The 21,972-nt window shown below is 39.8% G+C and overlaps 1 protein-coding gene and 1 non-coding gene across 4 annotated transcripts in view; one reads left to right on the forward strand and one right to left on the reverse strand.

Moving 5' to 3' along the window:
- CHST7 (carbohydrate sulfotransferase 7) overlaps positions 1-21,972 on the forward strand; it is a 520,876-nt gene that overhangs the window by 4,343 nt on the left and 494,561 nt on the right. The window lies entirely within an intron of this gene.
- TRNAG-UCC (transfer RNA glycine (anticodon UCC)) lies at positions 7,615-7,687 on the reverse strand. Its single transcript has one exon. It is a non-coding gene; the product is annotated as a tRNA-Gly (tRNA).

Below are 21,972 nucleotides of genomic sequence, written 5' to 3' on the forward strand. Positions count from 1 at the left end.
TAGACCCCAGAGCTCAGAATCTCTCCGCTATAACACACCCTCATCTGCCCCCCACCACTTACTATCTCCTGGCACACCTTTGGCACCACCACAGCCAGGTTTAGTGGCTAGTCTAGGGTGAGAACCACATTTAGCTTTATTACTAATACTGAAAAACCCAATAAAATATCCCTGAGCACTGCCAACAGCAGCTACACAGGAAAGCCTGTGACTCTAGCTAGGGCCATCTTCCCCATGGCTGTCCTTCACCTGAGACCCTGCAGCATGCCCCCGGCTCAGCAGTGAATTAACCTGAGTGGCTTCTGGATGCTCCAGACCTGACAGCCAGGATTTGGTAGGGTGGGAGATCAGTGCACTTTTTTTCAGGTCTGGGTGGGAATTGTAGCAACAAACCAAGTCACCAAGGAGCCAGGCCTATTCCGTCTTTTCTATCTTCTTGGCTTTTCTTCATCAAATTGTCTTCCCATTGTCACAAGATGGTAGTCTCAGCAAGAAGCATCACTTTCTCACCCAACTGTGCAGGGTTGTGAAAATGCAGAAAAGAAGGAAGCTGGTTAGTAAGGGGTGCAGTTTTCCCTCATATGTCTCTCTTGCCTTCAATCTGGTTATAAAACCTTCCCCAGAAACCCCTACCCCAGCTGACTTCCTTCTATGTCTCACTGGCTAGAACTGGGTCACGTGGTCTGACCTAACCCAGTAATTGGTGAAAGGGAAAGGCATTCTCCTGACTGGCTTAGACCGGTGGGTTCTCAGCCCTGGCTGAGCATTACCTTCACCTGAGGAGTTTGTTGTTTTTTGTTTTTTGTTGTTTTTTTTTAATGTCACTATTAAAAGAGCTCAATCCACAGAGATTCTGATACAATTGGTTTGGGGTGGGATCCAGTTATTGGGATGTTTTAAAAGCTCCCCAGGGGATTGTACAGTGCAGCCAAAGTTGAGAGTCACCAACTTGGACCAGTCTTGCTTCATGCCCTGGGCTGAGCTGTTGCCACTGGATCAAGATCAGGATGGGGACTAAAAGGGTGTTGATGAGCAGTGAGCTGTCTGCCACAATCATTCATGTGGAGGAGCTTGGAGCTGTGAAATACCACACAGCTATACAGTGTTAATATGGAAATAGGGAAAACAGCTTAAATTAATCATGGCTCTATATAGCACCCTCTCACATTCCTTCAGTGCTTCCCCAGTGGCGCTAGTAGAAAAGAACTTGCCTGCCAATGAAAGAGATGAAAGAGACATGAGTTCACTCCCTGGGTTGGGAAGATCCCCTGGAGAAGGTCATGGAAACCCACTCCAGTATTCTTGCCTGGAGAATCCCATGGACAGAGGAGCCTGGCAGGCTAGTCCATGGGGTTGCAAAGAGTCAGACACAACTGAGTGACTTAAGACACACACAGGCTCACTTCATAGAAGTAATCACTATGTTTCTTGTGATGTGTGTCTAGGAATGTTTTATGCAAATTCAAACAGAAATATAAAGCCCTTTTGTACTTAAATCTTTTTAACTCCTTAAAATTTTTAAATTGAGATATGACATAACTTTATATTATTTTCAGGTGTACAACATAATGGTTCAGTATTTATATGTATTGCAAAAGATCTCCACAATTAGTCTAGTTAATATTTATCACCACACATAATTATATAGTTTTTTTCTTATGATGAGAACTTTTAAGATCCAATTTCTTAATAACTTTAAAGTATACGGGAATTCCTTAATGGTCCAATGGTTAGGACTCAGCATTTTCACTGCTGAGGTCCCAGGTTCAATGCCTGGGTGGGTAACTAATATCCCACAAGCCATGTGACATGGTCATTGTGTGTGTGTGTGTGTGTGTGTGTGTGTATACACACACAATATGGTATTATCAACTTTAGTCACCATGCTGTACATTACATCTCCATGACTTATTTATTTTATAACTGGAAGTTTATACCTTTTGACCCCCTTCACCTGTTTCAACCTCTGCCCCCTGCCCCCTCTGCTTCTGGCAACCACTAGTCTGTTCTTTGCATCTATGAGTTCATGGGTTTTAGGAGGGGAGTAGAGGGCTTGATTTCACATATAACTGAGATTATACGGTATTTGTCTTTCTCTTTCTGACTTACTTAACACAATGCCTTCCAGGTTGTCACAAATGGCAGTCTCATTCTTTTTTTATGACTGAATAGTAATTCCTTGCATACTATATTTGCTTTATCCATTTATCCATGGATGAACACATAGGTATTTCCATATCTTGGATGTTGTAAATAATGCTGCAGTGAACATGGGAGTACAGATATCTTTTTGAGTTACTGTTTTCATATCCTTTGGGTAAATACCCAAGATTAGAATTGCTGGATCATATGGTAGTTCTATGTTTAACTTTTTAAGGAGCCCCTATCCCATTTTCCATAGTGGCTTCACCAATTTACATTCCCACCATTCTTGGGTGACCAGGAGAGACGCTTTGCCATACTGGATTTCTGCTGTCATCTGTCTAAAGTCCACAAACATGATGGCAAAGATGAGGTTATCAAAAACATGCCTTTGAAGAAGACAGTGGAGAGAATTTGAATTCACAAGTTTCAGATTCTAAATAACAAGGTAATCACTACCTTGGGCAAGTACTTGAAACTGAGCAATGCGGAGAATGTGGCCTTTGAGTATGTTCACCTCTCTCAGTCACCCACCCATCAGTCCCTGGTCATCAGTTAAAAGCATGTATATCACCTGTTTTGAAGAATCCATTACCAACTACATTATTAAATATAAGGGAATGTTTTTCTTTCTATAAATTGTTTAGTGAGATTTTTAGGGACTATTTTCAGTATTCCTGTACCAGTTAAAGTGGGATGCTTTTGAATCTAAAAACTTAAGTTTATAAAGTTGACCTTCCTAGATTAAAATTGTATATGCTTTTGATAATTGGAAATTCTGAGAATATTCAGAAAACTAAGATCATGGCATCTCAGCCCATCACTTCATGGCAAATAGATGAGGAAATAATGGAAACAGTGACAGACTATTTTAGAGGGCTCCAAAATCACTGCAGATGGTGACTGTGGCCATGAAATTAAAAGACACTTGCTCCTTGGAAGAAAAGTTATGACCAACCTAGATGGCATATTAAAAAGCAGAGACATTACTTTGCCAATGAAAGTCCATCTAGTCAAAGCTATGATTTTTCCAGTAGTCATGTATGGATGTGAGAGTTGGACTATAAAGAAAGCTGAGCACCAAAGAATTGATGCATTTGAACTGTGGTGTTGGAGAAAACTCTTGAGAGTCCCTTGGTCTGCAAGGAGATCCAACCAGTCAATCCTAAAGGAAATCAGTCCTGAATATTCATTAGAAGGACTGATGTTGAAGCTGAAATTTCAATACTTTGGCCACCTGCTGCAAAGAACTGACTCATTTGAAAAGACCCTGATGCTTGCAAAGATTAAAGGCAGGAGGAGAAAGGGATGAGAGAGGATGAACACCAACTCAATGGACATGAGTTTGAGTAAACTCTGGGAGTTGGTGATGGACAGGGAGGCCTGGTGTGCTGCAATCCATGGGGCCTCAAAGAGTCAGACATGACTGAGCAACTGAACTGAACTGAGAATATTGGCTGCTAATTGTTGCCTTCACATTCTTACAGAATTATTTTCCATTTTACTCTGGAATATTCCAACAGCTAGCTGTGTCATAAGATACTGGTGAAATCATCCATTTATCCTTTGGCAAAGGATCAGTAATGTTTAGAGAAAGATTTGTGGACTTAAACAAGAAACTTTATGCCAGTGAATTGATTTAGAATCCTTTACCAATTAGCATTAAACTTAATGATTAAGTGTTTAGCTTTTGTTTATGGATTTTTCTGATGGTGTTTTGTGAATAACCTTAGCTAAGTAATTCTTCCCTCCCCTTTTGTGTGTCAGTGTTTCAGAAAATAGTGAATTTGATTCCTCTGCCATCCCTAAATCCAGTTGTGACAAAATCTAATTCGTGGGGTGTGATTTAAAGGTTACAGAAATAAAACTGCTGCTGCTGCTGCTGCTAAGTCGCTTCAGTCGTGTCTGACTATGTGCGACCCCATAGACGGCAGCCCACCAGGCTCCTCTGTCCCTGGGATTCTCCAGGCAAGAACACTGGAGTGGGTTGCCATTTCCTGCTCTAGTGCATGAAAGTGAGAAGTGAAAGTGAAGTCGCTCAGTCGGGTCCGACTCTTATTGATCCCATAGACTGCAGCCCACCAGGCTTCTCCATCCGTGGGATTTTCCAGGCAAGAGTACTGGAGTGGGTTGCCATTGCCTTCTCCCAAAATAAAACTAATGAAACCTAAAAAGTAAAAAAAGTCCCCATCTTCTTTTTAATGACTATCTAGTATTTCATTGTAAGAATGTATTGTAACATATTTAACTAGTTCCTAGTCCCAATGTTTCATTGCTACATTTTTAATTGGATTTTTAATTTTAATTACATTTTAATGTACATGTAAGTACATCCTGCAGATGGTGACTGCAGCCATGAAATTAAAAGATGCTTACTCCTTGGAAGAAAAGTTATGACCAACCTAGACAGTATATTCAAAAGCAGAGACATTACTTTGCCGACTAAGGTCCGTCTAGTCAAGGCTATGGTTTTTCCTGTGGTCATGTATGGATGTGAGAGTTGGACTGTGAAGAAGGCTGAGCGCCGAAGAATTGATGCGTTTGAACTATGGTGTTAGAGAAGACTCTTGAGGGTCCCTTGGACTGCAAGGAGATCCAACCAGTCCATTCTGAAGGAGATCAGCCCTGGGATTTCTTTGGAAGGAATGATGCTAAAGCTGAAGCTCCAGTACTTTGGCCACCTCATGCGAAGAGTTGACTCATTGGAAAAGACTCTGATGCTGGGAGAGATTGGGGGCAGGAGGAGAAGGGGACGACCGAGGATGAGATGGCTGGATGGTGACCGAGGATGAGATGGCTGGATGGCATCACTGACTCGATGGACGTGAGTCTGAGTGAACTCCGGGAGATGGTGATGGACATGGAGGCCTGGCATGCTGCGATTCATGGGGTCGCAAAGAGTCGGACACGACTGAGCGACTGAACTGAACTGAACTGAAGTACATCCCTAAGAAAACTTTCTACAGTATAGAAGAATGAGTATATAGGATATATATATATATATGGATTTCCCTGGTGGCTCAGACAGTAAAGCGTCTGCCTACAATGTGGGAGACTGGGGTTCAATCCCTGGATCAGAAGATCCTCTGGAGAAGGAAATGGCAACCCACTCCAGTATCTTGTATGGAAAATCCCATGGACAGAGGAACATGGTAGGCTACTGTACATGGGGTCGAAAAGAGTCAGACACAACTGAGCAACTTCACTTCACTTCATATATATATATACCTATAGGGTATATAGGCTTTACATTTTGTGCTCTGCAACAAGAGAAGCTACTGCAATGAAAGTTGCACCAACTTCCACCCCCACCACCTGTTTCTTGGAGTGTCTGTTTCTTAGACTTTCAGCAACAATTTTCAGCAATTTTTCTATTTTTTTCAATGTGGCTAGTATGATGGATAGAAAATCCTTTTCCCAACACCAGGGCCCTCTCTGACCCTACAGTTTATCTCAGACAGTGAATAATTGCTGCAAACCTCAGGTTGTGGTAACCAGATGCCAAGATGAAATTCACTTCTTAGTCCTTCTTCAATGCACCTGTATTTGCAAAGTGTCATTTCTGTGATTCTTTTGAAAGACTGGACATATTTTGAAATCTAAATGATCATCCTGGGCTACCCTGATGGTCCAGTGGTTAAGAATTCACCTTGCAATGCAGGGGATACGGGTCGATCCCTGGTCCGGGAAGATCCCACATGCCATGGAGCAACTAAGCCTATGCACCACAACTACAGAGCCTACATTCTGGAGCCCACAGGCCACAACTACTGGGCCCACGTGCTACAAGTACAAAGCCCCTATGCCCTAAACCCTGTTCTCTGCAACAAGAGAAGCCACTGCAATGAGAGGCCCATGCACCACAACTAGAGAGTAGCCCCTGCTTGCCTCAACTAGAGAAAGCCTGTGTTCACTCACAAAGACCTAGCACTGCCAAAGATAAATAAATAAATATATATTTTTAAATGTCTTCCCTTTATTAAACCACACTTACACAGGCTGTCAGGTTGTAGCAAGCTTCTTATTAAGCTGACCTTCCATTACTGCTACAGGGGATTGTACTCAGTGACTTGAACTTCAGCTATTTCAGGAGACTATCACTGGGGAACTGAGGCTGCTTTTTTTTTTTTTTTACTTTTTTTTAAAAATTGCTTTTAAATAAGATTGAACTCTATACATTTTCACTGTATTCCTGAGAGCCTTCTTTATTGTGCGGGGCAGGGTTGGCAGGCAGAAGTGCCTATTGACATTGTTGAGGCAGGATTCAGAGGGGTTTTTCAAAGAGGCTTTTTTTAGTCTGTGCAGGGATTTGTTTCCCATGAATACAAATGGAATATAAATAGTTGCTGCTGCTGCTAAGTCGCTTCAGTTGTGTCTGACTCTGTGCGACCCCATAGATGGCAGCCCACCAGGCTCCCCTGTCCCTGGGATTCTCCAGGCAAGAATACTGGAGTGGGTTGCCATTTCTTTCTCCAGTGCCGGAAAGTGAAAAGTGAAAGTGAATTTGCTCAGTCGGGTCCGATTCTTCACGACCCCATGGACTAGCCTACCATGCTCCTCTGTCCATAGGATTTCCCAGGCAAGAGTACTGGAGTGGGTTGCCATTGCCTTCTCCAGTAAATAGTTGGGGGTGATGTTTTTAAAAAACATTTATAAGCAGCTGGCTTAAAATTCCTCAGTACTTCTTTTCTCAGCTCTCAGCATAAGCAGCACAGGAAAGACTGAAACTAAAAAAAGGCAAATGGGGCTTCATTTTATGTGTCCAGTCAAAAAAGGTGATTAATGAATGAACTTCTGTCTCCATGGGTCTTCTGGCCCCTCATCCTCTCGCTTCATAGTGGAATCCAAGGAAACTGCTCTACTGAAAGAACTAGGGACTTCCCTGGGGTCCAGTGGTTAAGACTTCATGCTACCAATGCTAGGGGCACGAGTTCGATTCCTGATTGGGGAATTAAGAGCCCTCACGCCACCATGGTATGCCCCCCTCCCCAGAAAAGTTTCTGCTCAGGTGCAATATTTAAACAAAAAAAAAAAAACAGTAGGAAATAAGAAAAAGCGCTGGCCCAAGTTCAAAAGCACAGGGAAGTGGAGAACTATTGGAGAACTGAACAGGAAGCAGTTTCAGTTGGAGAAAAGTTACCAAGCTCAGTGATGTCTTCATGGGAACAGGAAGCCTTCAGCTCTGCTCCAGCCCACAGGCACCAAGCCAGCGGCATCTGGCCTTCTGCACATGAGAGGCCGTCATCCTGGGTGCTGAAAAGATGTCAGAACAGCAGCTGATAGTGAATGTTTTGAAATTCGGGGGTTAAGAAGCAGTGGAAGACGACCACCCTATTTGACTTCAGTGATGACCAGAGCGAGCAGATTCCCCTCCCCTGGAATGCATGCAGCAGGGTGCTTGGCTGTAGAGTCACATTCCAAAGATAGCCACTGAGGTAGACTTTTTTTGCCATGTGCCATGGGGGATCTTAGTTCCCTGACCAGGGATCAAACCTGTGCCCTCTGCAGTGGAAGTGCAGAGTCCTAACCACTGGACCACCTGAGAAGTCCATGTGCTAAGTTGCTTCGTCGTGCCTGACTCTTTGGGACCACATGGACTGTATCCTGCCAGGATTCTCTGTCCATGGGATTCTCTAGGCAAGAATACTGAAGTGGGTCACAATGCCTTCCTCCAGAGATCTTCCTGACCCAGGGATCAATCCCACATCTCTTATGTCTCCTGCTTTGGCAGGTGGGTTCTTTACCACTAGTGCCACCTGGGAAGTCCTGGGAAGTCTGTAGACTTATTTTTCACTCGTGGAATGAAAGCCCTTTCTGTTAAAATGTTAACCTTCAGGCAGCAGCATTAGAAGGAGACCTGGAAGGCACAGGAGTGTTGTGAGGACACAGAGAGATCTCTGGGCCCTGATAGCAAGAAGCCCCAAATCTGGCCTGAAATCCAAATGCATAGAGGGCTGGCTTGGATAGATTAATATTGCATGATTAAGATAGTTTGGTCTTGGTAACCAGCAGGCTGGAAGCAGAGAAACCAGCTTAACTGAAAGGCTGAAATAGAGCATTACAAAAGCATTTGTAAAGTATGGGGAGCAGGTGGGGGCTGGAGACTGAGTTCTTCTGTAAAGATGATGGACTGGGAAAAGTTATGAGCAGCCTCCTACAAACTAGGCTGAAGCAGTCCTGACATACATACAGCTCAGGTGAACATCAAGGAAAAATATCTCAAGGCTTTGAAGGTCACTTTGCCCATGACTGAGACCAGACATTACCAAAAAGGACTCATTACTGCCTTAGAGAGGTTATGGGAACAGCAAGCCAAAAACACTAACATCAAGATAATGTTTAAAAATAGGACTTCCTTTCAAACAGCCTAGAGCTGGCGTATGTTAAATATACAGATTTTAGAAGCAATAAAATAGATGCTCTCCCTTCCTCTAATAAAGGATTATCCCTAACAGGGATGCAAGAAGGGAAAACAATAAAAAAGTTAAACTTTGTTGCCCTTTTGTCCATTCCCCTCCCCCACCCCATCCCCCAAGCTAGGGATTGCCAAGGGGACCATTTTGAAAAAAAGGAGATGGTTGGCTAAAAATAAACACACAGAGCCCTCCCAAAGAACAGCAAAACTCCCAGCATTATTAAATGCCTTTTACATTTGTTTTTATTTCTCCACAGTCAAAGGGGAAGATAAATTATTTTGAGCTCAGGAAAAATCCATCTCCTGCTCCTAAGTATGGCAATCTCTGGCAAGCCTGTGGGCCCAGGAGAGGAGAATGTCCTTCGGGAGTGAACCTGCACTTGGTCATGGTGCCATTTTATCCCCACTAGACTGTAGGCAGTTCTAGGAAAGGGTGGTGCCTTGATCTCTCAGAAGGGAGATAGAACCAGAAGTGATGGGCTAGACTTGGGCTGACCCAAAGACTCTGTACCCTGACTAGCTATTCTAACATGTGAATCCTGAAGCTGATGGTGGGGGCAGCCCTAGTGCCCCCCACTCCATTGACTTATAGCCTTGTAGCAGCTAAAGGGCTGCCTGAATGACAGGTCCAAGCTCTGGGTACTTCCTAGCCCCTGCCACCCCCACTTGGTAGATGGCAAACAGCTGCAAGTGGGCAGTCAAATAGATAGTATAAAATACTGACTCCTGTTCCTTTATTTGAGTTAGGGATGACTTGACTCACAAAAGCAATTATGTATGCTAATTAAAATTGTGCCTCAGAGCAGCTCAAAGGAAAGGAAAATCCCAAGTCAACGAGGTAAATTCACCTCTTCCCAAGTTTTATTAATACTGGTTTGGAGTACATTCCTTTTGTTCTGAAGTGAGCTAAAAAAATTTGGGAAATTTTTAGCTGGTGGTGGGTATGATAAAAGTGGAAATAAAAGGTAAAATTAAAATAAATAAAAGATAAAATTATTTTATTCTCATAATGGCCATTTCATTTCTGCACTGGCTGACTCTGGGGTTTGGCTAATGAATCACATGGAATGAGGTTTTACTCTGAATTCTGGAGTAGAGAAGTGAGGCCTCTTCTCCCACTGGGAGTAGGGAGGGGTAGGGGTGTGGCTCAGCTTTGGACATGGGCTGGTGGCTTCTCCTCTTGTTTCTCCCTTTACTCCCCAGGCAAGAGTTTTGTTTGTTCATGGCTTTTTTTTTTTTTTTAAAGTCTCTGTTTTCACCTGAAGGGAAAGTTGTATTAAGTAGGACTGAATTATTGACTAATGCAGATAGACTAGTGTCCCCTGCCACTGCCACTTAATTTTTCAGATTAAAAGTTTGGAAATGATTTATAGCATGTATACTGCTTAAAGTACTTTTCTAGGCTATTTAAGGGTGGGCGGGGGGGGGGGTGCTGTTATATTAGCAAACTCAATGTTTCCTGTTCCATTTTGCTTCACAATCACAGGGAGAGAATGCTTGCACTTTGACATTGCTGGTATTTCAAGCATTATTTTAACATTATCCCTAGGCAGCTCCCTTAAAAAAAAAAAAAAGACAACTTAATGGCTGTATTGTCACAAACATTGTCAGTCATTTCCCTTTTCCTTGGTACTGCAGCTCACTGATTTGAGGTGAAAACAGGAAGGTGAAGAAAGCTTAACCCAGGTTAACAGATAAGCTTAGATGGTAACATCACCCACAGGCTGTGGTTCCAGAATAGGATATCGGAAGATGACCCCTCCCACCCCACCCCGCCCAAGAACCTGTCGCCCTTGAAAAGGAGGCTGAAGGCCTATCCTCGGCCCATTTGTTCTGCAGCAGGTCTGGGAGGAAGGCTGTTACAATAGGCTGGAAAATAATACCCCCGTGATAACAGGATGGGTTGAATACCCGGAAACCTCAGCTCCCTCAGCCCAAGTGCCAAGTCCTGGCACTGACGTGTTTAGCATCTGTGAAGTGGCTTCTGGTGGGGAACACAGGGCAACTAACTGGCACAAGTGTGTAGGCAGGGACAGGCGAAACCAAGAAAAACTGGAAGGAAAGAAGGGCGAAGAGAAATCTACTAGTGCAATTCAAGGAAGGGAGGGAGGTGCCCATGCAGGTTGGCAGAGCCACTGGCGACACCTAGGGCTACCTAACGTGAAATGGGCCAAGAAGGCCAGAGAGAGGCAAATTCATTTGGCCAAATCTTCTGTTGTCAACCTTGAAAGCCGGCAGGAAATTATTTCTTCCTCCTCCCCATCCCAGCTTCGAAGGTTGAAAAAAGTATGATTAAAATGCTGAGTGTTTTTCTGAGTTGTTCCACCGAGGGAGCCTCAGCCAAGCCAACTGCAAGCAATTGCAGCCTGGAACGAAAATTTCCCTTTAATGGCAGTGAGGCTGTTAGTAGGTCAACCAGCTGTATTTAGGGCCTGGCTGGTCACTTAAATACTCAAGGGAACTGTAGCAAAGGAGATAAAATACACCCAACTCATGGGAGTATGACTTTCTATCTTTAAGTGAACAGTCTGTTTTTTAAAAGTGCAAGTGAATTTGTGAATTAGTTTGAGTATTAAGGAATGACAACACTTCAGTGCCACATATTAAAAGAACCTTTTATAGATGCATCACAAAACAATATGTAGAAGTCTCTGTAATTCTGGAAATTAATTTCACTAAGATAGTTTTTTAAAATTATCTATTCTTTCTTACCGTACGTCTTTAAATAGTTTTGACTTCGGAGTGACCAGAAGGGTCTACACCATTTCAGGTGGTTCAGGCAGTAGCAAACATTCTCCCCAGATGCTGAGCAAGTAGAAATCATTTTAATCAAGAAATATAGTACCTTAAAATTTAATTCTACATGATTAAACATCTAGCAGTTGGGAAAAAGGGCAAAGCTATATTCTTGGTAACTGTAACTGGCTGATAACCTGAGAGTTCCATTTTAAACTGTGCACAAGAACGTGAATACTTCATCACTCTAAATAAATCAGTCCCCATAATATTAAGAAGAGTGGGGTCTGGAGTTCTTAATCCTATATCTAAAGAATTTAAGAATTTGGGGGAACATCACACTAAGAATTCATGGACATGTTTATGTTTTAAACACATCCAAAAATTAATGAAAAATGGTAGGAAATTAACTGAGAGTTTTTATAGGATCTACTTGGAGGTGAAGTCAGAACTGCAAGGTATTTGAGTCACGCTGCTCTGGTGCAGTGACATTCAGAAATTGAGACCAAACCCAGAAGATGGGAATCCATTTCCAATGTGAAGGGGTTGCTGCTGTGCCCCGCCTGGCTTAGCAGGACTTCAGAACTGTTCTTCAAATACCCCCGAAGCAGTAATAGATCTTTGAGGGCACCTATCTCTTCTCTATGGGCTTCCTAGGTAGCGCAGTGGTAAAGAATCTGCCTGCCAATGCAGGAGATGCAGGAAATGTGGGTTCGATCCCTGAGTCAGGAAGATCCCCTGGAGTAGGAAATGGCAACCCACTCTAGTATTCTTTCCTGGAGAATCCCATGGGCATAGGAGCCTGCTGGGCTACAGAGTTGCAGAGTCAGACACAACTGAGCACACACACACACGTCTCTCTCTCCTCCCACCTTGTAATGCTGGGTGATGTTATAAAAAATCTGAACTTATGAAAAGCAGCTTTTCAGGCAGATTTTTAAAAAAATATTTAAGGAAGGTTTTTAATAAAAGGATTTAAAGACTACTTAACGGGTCTGGAGGTTGGACTGATAGCATCTCCATAAATGTCTGTCGAGACATGGGATCTGATCAGGCAACATTTAGCACTTGGTCAGTTATAGACAGACAGCCACCCCGAGTTACTGCCAGGTTGTTCTCAGATCTTTAAAATGACCCCAATGGAGAGCTAAACTCATTGCATAAAGAGTGATTGAGGAAAGCTTTTTATTTTGAAATAAGTATAGATTCATGGAAAGTTGCAAAAATAGTATAGAGAGATCCAGTGTACCCTTCACCCAGCTTTTCCCAAAGGTAATGTCTTACACATCTTAGATGTCGATCAATATCAACACTAGGAGATTGACATTGGTACAATCTACAGGCCTTAGTCAGTTTTCAACAGTTTTTACATTCACTAATTTTATGTGTATTTATGTGTATAGATTTGTCCAATTTTATCACATATGTGTAAATACTATCACAATCAAGATACAGAATGGTTCCATCAGCAAAAAGAAACTCTCTTATGCTACCCATTTATAGTCACATACCTCATCTTACTTTCCCTGGCAAACACTAATCTGTTCCCCATCTCTGCAAATGTATTATTTCAAGATTGTTATAATATATAATATTATATGATTATAATATATAATCACATATATTCATGATATATAATATTCATTATATAAACATATATACTATTCATTATATAAACATATAATATTAAATGATTATAATTATGATTATAATATATATTATAATCATATAATTATAATATATATTATAATCACATAATTATAATATATATTATAATCACATAATATATAACCTTTTGAGATTGTCTGTTTTCTTTTTTTTAATTTAAATTTATTTATTTTAATTGGAGGCTAATTACTTTACAATATTGTATTGGTTTTGCCATACATCAACATGAATCTGCCACGAGTATACACATGTTCCCCATCCTGAACCCCCTCCCACCTCCCACCCCATATCATCTCTCTGGATCATCCCATTTCACCAGCCCCAAGCATCCTGTATCCTGCATCAAATCTGGGCTGGCGATTCGTTTCTTATATGATATTATACATGTTTCAATGCCATTCTCCCAAATCATCCCACCCTCTCCCTCTCCCACAGAGTCCAAAAGACTGTTCGATACATCTGTGTCTCTTTTGCTGTCTCGCATACAGGGTTATCGTTACCATCTTTCTAAATTCCATATATATGCGTTAGTATACTGTATTGGTGTTTTTCTTTCTGATTTACTTCACTGTGTATAATAGGCTCCAGTTTCATCCACCTCATTGGAACTGATTCAAATGTATTCTTTTTAACGACTGAGTAATACTCCATTGTGTATATGTACCACAGCTTTCTTATCCATTCATCTGCTGATGGACATCTAGGTTGCTTCCATGTCCTGGCTATTATAAACAGTGCTGTGATGAACATTGGGGTACACGTGTCTCTTTCAATTCTGGTTTCCTCGGTGTGTATGCCCAGCAGTGGGATTGCTGGGTCATAAGGCCGTTCTATTTCCAGTTTTTTAAGGAATCTCCACACTGTTCTCCATAGTGGCTGTACTAGTTTGCATTCCCACCAACAGTGTAAGAGGGTTCCCTTTTCTCCACACCCTCTCCAGCATTTATTGCTTGTTGACTTTTGGATTGCAGCCATTCTGACTGGCGTGAGGTGGTACCTCATTGTGGTTTTGATTTGCATGTCTCTGAGAATGAGTGATGTTGAACATCTTTTCATGTGTTTGTTAGCCATCTGTATATCTTCTTTGGAGAAATGTCTGTTTAGTTCTTTGGGCCATTTTTTGATTGGGTCATTTATTTTTCTAGTATTGAATACAGCCAAATTTTTTACTGCTGAACCACTGATCAATAGTTCATTCCTTTTCATTGGTGAGTAGTGTTCCATAACATGGATGTACCACAATTTGTTTAACCATTAACCCATTTGAAGGACATTTGGATTGTTTCCAGTTTGGGACTATTATAGATAAAGCTGCTATGAATATTTGTGTATAGGTTTTTATGTGGATGTAAAATTTCATTTCTCTGTGATGAATGCCCAAAAGTGCAATTGCTGGATTGTGTGGTATATGTATGTTTAGTTTTATAAGAAACTACCAAAAAGAATATGAAACTACCAAACTGTTTTTCAGGGTGGTTGATGTGAAGAGTTGACTCATTGGAAAAGACTCTGATGCTGGGAGGGATTGGGGGCAGGAGGAGAAGGGGACAACAGAGGATGAGATGGCTGGATGGCATCACTGACTCGATGGACGTGAGTCTGAGTGAACTCCCAGAGTTGGTGATGGACAGGGAGGCCTGGCGTGGTGCGATTCATGGGGTCGCAAAGAGTTGGGCACGACTGAGCGACTGAATTGAACTGAACTGTACCATTTTACATTCCCATCAAATCTTTGAGAGGGAAATTTGTTGCAGCCTCATCAGCATTTGGTATTGTCTTGTCACTATGTTGCATTTTAACTGTTCTAATAGGTATGAAGTGGTATGTCGGGGTGGTTTTCATTTCCGTTTTCCTAGTGGCTAGTGATGTTGAACATCTTTTCATGTGCTTATTTGCCATCCATGTCTGCTCTTTGGAAAAATGTTGATTCAGATGTTTTGCCCACTTACTAACTGGATTGTTTTTTACCCTTGAATTTTGAGAGTCATTTGTATATTCTAGATAAAAGGCCTTTGTCAGATATGTGGTTCCTAATATTTTCTCTCAAGACTGTTCAGTTCAGCTCAGTTCAGTCACTCAGTCGTGTCCAACTCTTTGCGACCCCATGAATCGCAGCACACCAGGCCTCCCTGTCCATCACCATCTCCCAGAGTTCACTCAGACTCACACTGTATCTTTTTTTAAAAAATCTTCTTAACCAGAGAAAGAGCAGAAGTTAAAACTTTTTGATGAGATCCAATTTATCATTTTTTCTTTTGTGGATTGTACATTTGACATAATGTCTAAGAACTCTTTGCCTAGCCCTGGGGCCCTGAGGATTTCCTCCTGTTTTCTTGTGTGAGTTTTATATATTTTTTATTTTGCCATTCCTTATAAATTTTAGGATAAGCTTATTTATATCAACATTTAATTCTGATTTATTTTGAGTTAATTTTTGTATAAAGTATGATGTTCAGGTCAAGGTTTTTTTTTTTTGTTATTTTGTTTTGCCTATGGATATCTAACTGCTTTTGCACCATTTGTTGAAAAGACTGTCTTTCCTCCAATGAATTGCTTTTGCACTTTTGTCAAAATTTAGTTAGCCATACACATATATATGTTTGTGTCTGGGCTTTTTTTTCCCTCACTGAACTATCTGGCCCTCACCAGCATTACATGTGATTAATATAGTTAAATGTAGCTTAGTATTGAATAGAGTGATTATTCCCAGTTTGCTAGCTTGCTAAGTCACTTCAGTTGTGTCTGACTCTGCAACCCTATGGACTAGAGCCTGCCAGGCTCCTCTGTCCATGGGATTCTCCAGGCAAGGATACTGGAGTGGGTTGCCGTGACCTCCTCCAGGGGATCTTCCTGACACAGGGATTGAACCCATGTCTCTTACATCTACCTGCATCGACAGGTGGGTTCTTTACTGTTAGCACCACCTGGGAAGCCCTATTCCTACTTTATTCTTTTCCAAAAAGGTTTTAGCTATTCTGATTTCTTTGTCTTTCCATGTAAATTTTTGAATAAGCTTGTCTGTATGTGTAAAAGTCATTGATAGAATTTGATAGGAATATTATTACACCTATAAATCAATTTCAGGAAAAATGACATCTTTACTTGAATCTTCCAATCCACAAACATAGTTATATCTCTCTGTTGATTTATATCTTGTTTGATTTCTTTTCTTGGTGTTTTGTAGTTTTTAGCATACAAGTCCTTTAGTTCTTTGGTTAGATTTATACCTAAGTATTTAATTTGAGTGATTATAAATGAGTATTAAAATTTGCTCTAAAAATGTTCATTTCTAGTATACATAAATATAATTGATTTTTTATTTTTTTTATTTTTTAATATAATTGATTATTTAATATTGAGTTTGTAACCTGCAAATTTGCTGAATTCATTTATTAGTTCAAGGAGTTTGTTTTGTTCATTCCTTGGAATTTTCTATGTACATAATCATATAATCACAAATAGGGGCAGTTTTATTCCTTTCCAAACATATGGTTTTTCTTTTTCTTGCCTTATTTAATTGGCTAGAACCTCTAGCATTATGTTGAATACGCATGTTAAGTGTAGATCCCTTTGTGTTCTTCCCAATCTTAAGGGGAAAATATTCAATTTTTCCCTTAAGATTTGAGGTTAGATGTAGGTTTATGTAGATTTAAAAAAAATGAAGTTGAGGAAGTTCTCTATGTGTAGTTTGCTGAGAATTTTTATCATGAAAGGGTGTTAAATTTAGTCAGTGTGTTAAATTTGTAATTTTCTTGAGGTGGGTGCTCTATTGGTTTGAGACCTTTCCTTTTATCTAATATAAGCATCTAATACTGTAAATTTCCCTCTCAGTACTGCTTTGGCCATGTGTCACAAATTTTGGTGTGTTGCATTTTCATTTAATATGTTTTTCTTAACTTCCCATGGACTATTTAGAAATATATTCTTTAATTTCCAAACGTCTGGAGAATTTCCCCCTATATTTCTGCTATAGATTTCTAGTTTGATTGCATCAGGATAGAGAACACACTCTGTATTGTTATTTCAGTTCCTTTCAATTGTTCAGGTTTGTTTTATGAACCAGGATATGGTTTGTGTACAGAATGTTTCATATATATTTAAAAAGAATTTCATATATAATTTCATATATGCTTGAGAAGAACAGTGTTTCTACTGTTATTGGGTGGAATGGTGTATAAATGTCAATTCAAACGTTTGATTGATAGTATTGCTTTGTTCTTCTCTATCATTGTTGATTTTCTGTGCAGTAATTCTATCAATTGCTCAGAAAGAGGTATTGAAGTTTCTAACTGTAAATTTGGACATGTCTATTTCTCCTTTCTATTTCAGTTTTTGCTTCAAGGAATTTAAAGTTCTGTTGTTTGCTATACACATACACATTTGGGGTTGCTATCATCTTCTTGGTGGGTTGAACATTTTACTAAACTCTATTTTATCTAATATTAATAAAGCTACTCATTTCTTTTAATTAATATTTGTATGGTTATATTTTTCATCCTTTTACTTTCAATCAACTGTATCATATTTGAAATGAATTATATATACATATATATTTTTAATATGAGCATATAGATGGATCATGTTTTTAAAACCATTCTGTTGGTCTTTTTGTATACCATATTTGTGGGGTTTGACCATTTATAGTTAATGTAATTATTCATAGTATAGGGCTTATATTTTCTAGATTCTTTTTCTTCATAGGTTATTATAAAATATTTAATTCCCTGTGCTATATAGTGCATCCTTGTTGGTTATTTTATATATAGTACTGTGTATAAATCAACTTCCTGATTTATCCCTCCCCCACCCCTTCTCTTTTCCCTTTGGTAACCATAAGTTTGTTTTCTATGTCTGTGGGTCTATTTGTATGTTATTTTTTTTAGATTCCACATATAAGTGATATCACATGATATTTGTCTTTCTTAGGCTTATTTCACTTAGTGTAAAAATCTCTAGGTTCATCCATGTTGCAAATGGCATTATTTCATCCTTTTTTATGGCTGAGTAATATTCCAGTGTGTGTGTGTGTGTGTGTGTGTGTGTGTGTGTGTGTGTGTGTGTGTTTACACCGCATCTTCTTTAGCCATTCATCTGTCAATGGACTTTTAGGTTGCTTCCATGTCTTGGCTATTGTAAATAATGCTGTATTGAACATTGGATCTTTTTAAATTATAGTTTTCTCTGGATATATGTCCAGGAGTGGAATTATAGGATTATATGATAACTCTATTTTTAGTTTCTTAAGGAAACTCCATACTATTATTCATAGTGGCTGTACCAATTACATTCCCACCAACAAGAGAGTTCCCTTTGTTTCCATATCCTCTTCAGATTTTATTACTTGTACTTTTTGATGATGGCCATTTTGACCATAGTGAGATGATACCTCATTGTTTTGATTTGCATTTCGCTAATAATTAGTGATGTTGAGCATTTTTTCATGTGCCTCTTGGCCATCTTCTTTGGAGAAATGTCTATTTAGATCTGCTAATTTTTTTGATTGGGTTGTTTGATTTTTTGATATTGAGCTATATGAGCTGTCTGTATATTTTGGAAATTAATCCCTTGTCAGTCACATCATTTACAAATATTTTCTCCCATTCTGTTGGATGTATTTTTGTTTTATTTACGGTTTGCTTTGCTGTGCAAAAGTGGCTTCTTTAGATTACACTTATGTAACTAATCATAATCTGCTGTTCTCAACATTTTACTACCTCAAGTGAAGTGTAGAAATTTTATGTCCATTTATATTCCATTATCCTGTGCCCTTTATAATTCTCTTGTAATATTTTCTCTGTATATTGAGAACCACATTATACAGTGTTATAATTTTTGCCTCAACTATCAAACGTAATTTTTTAAACTCAAAAGAATAGTATATTAAATTTACTTGTATTTTATCCTCTTCTTTCTTCATTCTGATGTTTCAAGTTCCTTCTTTTATCATTTCCTTTCTGCTGGAAGAACTTCCTTTAGCAGTTCTGTTGGCAACAAAATCTAGTTTCCTTCATCTGAGAGTGTCTTTATTTTACCTTCATTTCTGAAGGATATCATGAAATATAGAAGTCCGAGTTGACAATTATGTTCTTTCAGCTCTTTAACAATGTGCCACTGACATTCATATCATCATTTCCATAAATAATGCATCATTTCTCTCTAGTTGTTTTCAAGATGTTTTTGTCTTTACTTTCCTGAAATTTTATTATGTGTATTTTGGTGTAGATTTCTTTGGGGTTTTGTTGGGGGTTCACCCAGTCTCTTGAATCTGTAGTTTTATGTCTTTTGCCAAATATGGGAAATTTTTAGCCATATTTATCAAGTGCTTTTTCAGCCTCAATCTCTTTTTCCCTCTCTTTTTAGAAACGTCAAAAAATAAACAGTAGATATCTTATTGTAATACCACAGGTTTCTGATGCTCTGTTCATCTCTTCTCACTCTATTGACTCTCTTTTGTTCAGATTGGATAGTTTCTATAGTTATGTTTTCAGATTCACTAATTCTTTTCTGTCATCTCTATTCTACAACTGGGACCATCCAGTGAGCTTTTAAATTTTTTATTTATTTATCTTTGGCTATGTTGGGTCTTTGTTGCTGTTTGAGGGCTTTCTCTAGTTATGCCGAGTGGGAGCTACTCTAGTTTCAGTGTGTAGGCTTCTGATTGAGGTGGCTTGTGTTGCAGAACATAGGCAATAGCATGCACTGGCTTCAGTAGCTGCAGCATGCAGGCTCAGTAATTGCATGTCCTGGGCTCCAGAGCATGGGCTCAGTAGTTGTGGCTCCTGGACTGTTGCCTCATGGCATGTGGGATCTTCCTAGACGAGGGATTGAACCTGTGTCCCTTACATTATCAGGCAGATTCTTAACCATGGGGCCACCAGCGAAACCCTAAAATTTCGGTTATTGTATTTTACAGTTCTAAATTTTCCATTTTGTTCTTTTTTCATTTTTGTTTATATTTCTTTGCCAGGAATTTTTGTTTTCAAGTTGTGCTTCTTTGGAAGTACTTTTATGATGGTGGCTTAAAATCCTTCTTGGAAAATTTCAGTATCCATGTCATTTCAATGTTGGCATCTGTCAGGTGTCTTTTCTCACTTAAGTCAAAATCTCCCTGGCTCTTGGTTTGACAGGTGGTTTTTATTGTATCCTGAACATTAGCTGTATATTTGAATATGTTATGAATCTCTGAATTTTATTTAAGTCTTCTATTTTAGCAGGCCTCCACTGACAGTGCACTGGTAGAAAGGGTGCATCACCTGATTACTGCCAGGTAGGTGGGGTAGTCCAGAAGCCCTGGCTTCCCACCAGGCCTCTGCTGACAGGAATGTGTGCATGCACACTAAGTCACCTAGTCATGTCCAACTCTCTGCAACTCCATGACTGTAGCCTGCTAGGCTCCTTTGTCATGGAATTCTCCAATCAAGAATACTTGCCATACCCTCCTCTAGATCTCCCCAACCCGGGGATTGAACCTGGGTCTCCCACATTGCAAGCAGATTCTTTACCATCTGAGCCACTAGGGAAGCCCTCTACTGACAGGAGGGTTTTTGTTTTTTTTTTTCTGAGGTGGTTGGGTTTTGTCTTTCTAGACTGACCCTCCCCCTCTCCTTTGGCTAGAGAAAACGGGCTTTTCATGGAGCCTTTATGGTCTATGGCCATTGACATTTCTGGTCTGCTGGATTCTTCAGCACCCTTTTTAGGATATAGAGGCAGCAAAAAGAAAACCCAGGCAACTCACAGCTGTGTTGTTCCACAATTCCCAACATCCCTAATCAGTCTACCTTCTTTTCCCTTTCTTTCAGAGTCTTTTCTTTATTTTATAAATCATGTTTGGGAAGAATTTTAGTTATACTTTGTGGGAAGAATAAGGAGAAATGCATCTATTCTATCTTACCTGGAACCATAGTCAACCCATCTGGAGACTGGTTTTTATTAAACTTAATTATACTGAAATTTGACATGCTGGGGCTTTCTTTATGTAAATAACCTGTACTAACAGAAGGCTGAGGGTCATTTGGCCTCAAGGCATTTGTGAAATCAGCTCTTTCCTAGTGCTTAGTATTTTTTTATTGTACATTTTTAATCATCTTGAAAGTGCTTCTTACCCAAACACTGCCATCAGTAGTTCTATTGTTTCATCACATTAGAAAATGACATCAATGGCATTACTTCATTCTAATGGTTGAGTAATATTGCATTTTATATATGTACCATATCTTCTTAATGCCATTTGCAACAACATGGATAGACCTAAGGATTGTCATCAAAATAAGACAGAGAAGGAGAAATATCATATGACACCCCTTGTATGTGGAGTCTAAAAAGAAATGATACAAGTGAACTTATAAAACAAAGAGACTCACAGACTTAGAGAATGAACTTATGGTTGCCAGGAGGAAGGATGGGGAGAAGGGATAGTTAGGGTTGTTGAGGTGGACATGTACGCACTGCTATATTTAAATGGATAACCAACAAGGACCTACTATATAACACATGGAACTTTGCTGAATGTTATGTGGCAACCCAGATGCATGGGGAGTTTGGGCAAGAATGGATACATGTATATGTATAGCTGAGTCCCTTTGCTGTTCACCTGAAACTATCACAACGTTGTTAATTGACTGTATCCCAATACAATAAAAATTAAAAAGAATGTCAAATTTGGCACATATCCAGGATCAGAGGAAAAATCACAGGAAAGCCAGAAAACTGGTGGCAGAACTAGCATGAACATAGTTCACCATTTGCTGCTCCCATGAAGTGATACAGCACTGTGTTTTAGTGAAAGAAGGGGAAAAGCCCAGATCCCACAAAGGTAGGAAGCTGGACACATTGCTTACATACAGCCTCAGTTTTATAGAACAGCTAATAGTGGTTGGAATGATTGATTTCACACATGAACTGGGACACAAGTGAAAGATGGATGGTTACATAAAGAAAGTGAGGTTGCTCAGTCATGTCCAACTCTTGGTGACCCCATGGACTGTAGCCTACCAGGCTCCTCTGTCTGTGGA

Source organism: Budorcas taxicolor, chromosome X, assembly GCF_023091745.1.
Source record: "Budorcas taxicolor isolate Tak-1 chromosome X, Takin1.1, whole genome shotgun sequence".
Lineage (NCBI taxonomy): Eukaryota > Metazoa > Chordata > Mammalia > Artiodactyla > Bovidae > Budorcas > Budorcas taxicolor.